At 40.7% G+C, this 5,313-nt stretch overlaps 1 long non-coding RNA gene across 1 annotated transcript; it reads left to right on the forward strand.

Annotated features, from left to right (window-relative positions):
- The first annotated feature begins 1,276 nt into the window (after positions 1–1,276).
- LOC137536113 (uncharacterized) lies at positions 1,277–3,938 on the forward strand. The gene is made up of 2 exons (XR_011024523.1): positions 1,277–1,596; positions 3,835–3,938. It is a non-coding gene; the product is annotated as an uncharacterized lncRNA (long non-coding RNA).
- Positions 3,939–5,313: the final 1,375 nt, after the last annotated feature.

Genomic DNA, 5,313 nt, shown 5'->3' on the forward strand with positions numbered 1-5,313 from the left:
TGTTGTCCTGCAGCAGGAGAGCCAGCTGCAGGACAATCACACTGCACCGCTTCCTGTTTAAATCACCCTGTGGCAGAGTGCGCCGACAAGGTGATTTGTGTTGCTCTGGTCCCCACTCAGTGATGTGCTCCCGCTAGACAGGAAGACTTTCACTAGATTTTGAATGATTGGCGCATGTGCGCCACACTGCTACTGCAACAATCTAAATAGATTGTTGCAGTACCATTGACTTCAATGCAATTGCATGTCCCCGGTACCGTTTTTACCCCTCGGCAACACACTGCATTGCCTCTGCATCATTGAAAGCACTTCTGTTGCATTGTGTTGCACCGCGGGTACTGTGGCCAGTCTCATAGAGACGAGCTGTGACAGGGAAGTGGCGGAGGGCAGTACCGCTACGGGAGGCAACGCGACATGTGTGAAAGGGGCTTGCTAAAAATGTGGGTAGTGAACCAGCAGATGAGAAGTGCTGAAGAAAACATGCTAAAAGTATTAGAAATCACCCACCAATATGGCTGAAAATAACATCCTAATACTAAAGCTAGTGCGTTTAGCGCACCAAGTAAGTTTGAATTTCCTTAAAGAGAACCTGAACTGAAAATAAAAAGTCAAAATAATTATACACAGGTCATACTTACCTCCCATGTAGTCTACTCATCAATCTCTTTCTCCTTTCCTGCGTCACATTTGTGCACTGTGATCAATGGAATTCTCTGTCCTCCATTTTAAAAATGGCCGTTACCCCATAACAGCTTCCTGGTCAGCACACATGGACATTACCTTGCGCATTCAGTTGTAACTGACAGCTGCTGATATATAACTGACAGTAACTGGTATATTTTAGTTCTGACAAAATCTTGTCAGAACTGGAAGGGATCATTGTTAGAAGAAAAGTGAGCTTCTGAGAGGAACTGACAGCGAGGTAAGTATGTAATATTCATTTGCAGGTACATCATGTGTTTATTTTAAATAATTTTACTCGCTTCAGGTTCCCTTTAAGTCTCACATGCATGACATATGTAGTTGGGTGGTCCAGTAAACTGTATGCAATGAAGGATGATAGTGTATTCACTTGTAGCAAGTTTTTATGCACTTGGAATTGCATCAGGCCTAAAAACTGCTCCAGCTTGTTGGAAATTAAAATAAGAAATATCTTTTGCAATCAAAATCAAATGTGTTTGGCTTTTGCAATCAATCAGCTAATCTATTTTTTTTAGCAGCATACAGGAGAGAAGCTGATTGGCTGCTGCTGTTGGGGTGGAGGGAAGATTAAACTGTCATCCAGTAACGGTTATTTCAGAGGCAATTCATGACCATGCTGCACAATTTTCTAGTTTATGCTGCGGCTTTGCTGTCCATATCCTATTTTCCTGTCCCATTGGATGATGCTGACATAATGACTTTTAATATTTCCACATTCCCAGCACCAGCTGAGATGGAGGTAGTCATTACAGATCAAAAAGATGAATGCAGAACCAAACGTTTCTATGTCCTGATGATGGTGATGATAGTACTACAGTATATACAGACTGTAGTGAATGCCTTCTTACACAGAAATCTATATTCTTACAGAAATCCTTTATTTAACGCCTAAAGGTGAGCATTACAGAAAAATATCAAAGAATGAATAGACTACCCTGTTAAAAGGTTTTCGGTGTATAGATAAAATGTAGCATCATACTTTACTAGGTTTTTATATTAACTTTATTACTTACCTAGGTGTTAGTCTACTTGAGGGGACCCAGCGGAAAATCTCATAGAACAATGGGCACTCTGTGCTACCAAGCGCTACTTTATGGAGCCAGCAGGAAACACTATTCACTTCACCAAGCAAATAGGTTTAGTAAAGTTTCATGAGTGGAGACAATAGCTTAAGAAGGCTGCATGCCCGAAGCCCAATGGCCAAAGGTCATGGAGTGCAGTTTTACAGTGTTTCCTGCTGAGTCCCCTATTTCTTAGAAACTAGTGGACGCGACCAAATTGCCATGAGCAGTTGGTCTGAGGCTTCTCACTGGGTAACCTCAACTAGATTAGCTCCCTTACCTGAAAGTTTTAGCAGTGATGGTAGCACCACTGGGAGGCAGGAAATTTGGGCGCCTGTGGCTAATGGACTATTTGTGTGTAAGTGCCTGATGTGAGTATGTCAGATAAAGAGAATGCAGGGTATTGACAGCAGACAAGTACATAGAAAACCGGGCAACCACTGATCAGGCTAGAGAAAATAATTTATGCCTGCTTCTGCTGGGTACAGGATCCACCTTTGCACCTCCAGACAACTAGGAGCCACAAACAAACCACTTCATTTCTAGTTAACTAGAGAATAAGACTATGAGTAATGTTATACAAAGAGGTGCCCAAAAGCATTTAAGCAACACCTACCTCCCATGAGGAATAATAATAATAATAATTGCAGTATTTGTATAGCACCTTTCTCCTGTCGGATTCAAAGCTCTTGCGAGGCAGCCACTACTCAGTAGGCAGTAGCAGTGTTAGGGAGACTTGCCCAAGAAACTCCTTACTGAAATAGGTGCTGGCTTACTGAACAGGCAGAGCCGAGATTTGAACCCAGGTCGCCTGTGTCAGAGGCAGAGCCCTTAACCATTACACTTTCCAACCACTGTAAGGACTGTATTGCACTTACAATGTGTTTGATTTAGGAATACCACTTTATCGGTGCATTTAATTGATACAGCACAACAAATAGGCAGACAAATTCAAACAAATGTATTACAATAAATAAAAAAAAAAGTTCATATCACGCAATAGGCCAAACCAGTTCATAAAAGTATCTTGTCTGTTTGGTTTGTTTAGCGGAGGTAGTATGTTTTATTCATTTTATAAAGTTGTTTTAGCATGTATGCTTAATTCTTGCGTAATATCCTCAACAAACACTTTAGTAGGTAGCAACGGGTATTTTAAATCTTAAGAGAACACAGAGGCATGTTCTGTGCATAATTACATGCCTCTGTGTCTCTTGCCGCCTCTAGTACCCTCGGGGTCTGCTAAGCTTCCGATTGGAGGAAGCAAAAATGTTAGCTGCTGTAAAGTGGACCCCCCCCCAAAAAAATATACTCTTTAAGAGAACCCGAGGCGGGTATTTTATATCTTAAGAGAACATAGCTGCCCGCCTCCGTGTGCTTCCTCCAATCGGAAGCTAAGCTTCCGATTGGAGGAAGCACACGGAGGGGGCAGTGGCGGGGACAGAGCAATTATTGACAGGCTAGAGGTAAATAGAAGGCTAGCAACAAGGAGATTGTCACTAGCCTGGTGGTTTTTTTTTGGGGGGGGGGGCTCAGCAGATCCCGAGGGGGACTAGAAGCGACAATACAGAGGCACAGAGGCATGTAATTATGCACAGAACATGCCTCTGTGTTCTGTTAAGATATAAAATACCCGCCTCGGGTTCTCTTTAAGGGTATATATTTTTTTTTTTTATTTATTTATTTTTTTAGATATGTTTCAGCTTTTCTAGCTCCTGATTTAAAAGCAAACAACACTTACACCCAAGAAGATGCTGTCACAAATTGCAATATTTCAGAGGAATTTGTGCATATGGCAGCTGTTACCAATAATACATTGTGTCACATTTTGCATCAGGCCTCAGTGGAGTTTAGCTATGGCTCAAAGAGAAAGAGCAAAAGTGTGGCCTCTTGCCCTCAACTACCAGCACATACTGGGACGATTATAAGCTTATACAACAAGGCAATATTCAGTCATCCACCAGAATTTACTGATCTGGCTTCAATAAAGAGAAATCCATGTCATTTTTACTCATTGCCTCACTTTAGACAATGAATTGCTCTTTACATAATTGTTTTCTCTGTACACATTTAGGGATTTTCCTTGGATTTCATCAATAGAAGATGACCAAGTGGTGGCTTGAGCATGCTCCTTTTGTGTCTGTCACAGGAAAACGATTAAACATAATTTGAATTCAATTTTCTTGTTTTGCTCAATGTTTTATGTGGACATTTTAAAGTGTACTAACAGGCATAATACGAAGGTAGAAGAGAACTGAGACAGTGATTAGTTTATGCACGGTTCTACAATGCTGTATTGACACTTAAAGGACAAATATCAAAGTTAACTAAAATTCTAAATGCCACATACAGTATATATATACAGTAATTACTAGCAAATAGCAATACAAAGGCTTTTTTTCTTTTCATTTTTTTATGTGAAGAAAATATGACCTTTACAGAGAACAGTTTTCACTGTGGGCATTACTATGGAGGACTGTGTCCAGCACATCCAGCATACGGAAACAGTCCTCACTGTCTGTAATCCTGTGACTAGAATTTCCTCAGAATGATAGGATGCAGAAATATGGCATCAATATAGTTTGTATATAACTCAACAGCTGTTCCTATGTCCCTGTCGGCCTCACACAGTCTAAAGTAAACAGAGTTTACAGCTAGGAAGAGCTCATTCTGAATGGTGGGTGTAAGCATGCAAAAACAGGTATAATGTACAGGCCATTCACTTCGGATCCTTTCTCTGTTGCTGAAAAATCTCTCAGCTGTTCTCCTATGATCTGTGATAAAACAGTGTGTGTGGGCAGGGCATAAACAAACAGTAAATTATTCCTCTGTGAACAGTGACAGAGAAGTGGCACCTATCTACATGGTACAGCTCTGGCCTGACGCCGACTTTGTTACAAAAAAGTTGATACACAAGTTTTTATTATCACACAGGCTGTGATCAGAGACTTCTGAAAAGCTTTCTATAGTTGCTGGCTAAAAGCTCTATAGGTATGAAGGGCTTACAGAATTACAGTTTCTTTGATAGTTCCACTTTAATCAGTGGTGTAGCAATATGTGATGCAAGGTTATGATCACACAAGTCCCCTGGACCTGAGGGATACACATAGGGCCCTCCTCCTGCCACTTCTTTATCTCTTTATTAGTGCTGTAGTGGTAATGACCCCCTATATATGTGCTTTTATTAGTAGTAATTATTAGAATTTAACACTACTTTTCCTCTGGTTACATCTCTCTCCCATAGGGGCTGTCCTTGGAAAGCCAGTACTGGTGCATTGTACCGTATATCCTGTGATTATTGTATATGCTGGTAGGGGGGCCAAATGTACAATTTACAATGGGGCCCATGGCTCTACTACTGCTACCACTGCCCTTATTTTTATAATATGATTTGAGCAGAAAATTAGCCAGGTATGCTGGCATTAAAGAGGAACTCCAGTGAAAATAATGTAATAGAAAAAGTGCTTCATTTTTACAATAATTATGTATGAATGATTTAGTCAGTGCTTGCTCATTGTAAAATCTTTGAAATCCCTGATTTACATTCAAAGCT

The sequence above is a fragment of the Hyperolius riggenbachi genome, chromosome 10 (assembly GCF_040937935.1).
Source record: "Hyperolius riggenbachi isolate aHypRig1 chromosome 10, aHypRig1.pri, whole genome shotgun sequence".
In the NCBI taxonomy this organism is placed as follows: Eukaryota; Metazoa; Chordata; class Amphibia; order Anura; family Hyperoliidae; genus Hyperolius; species Hyperolius riggenbachi.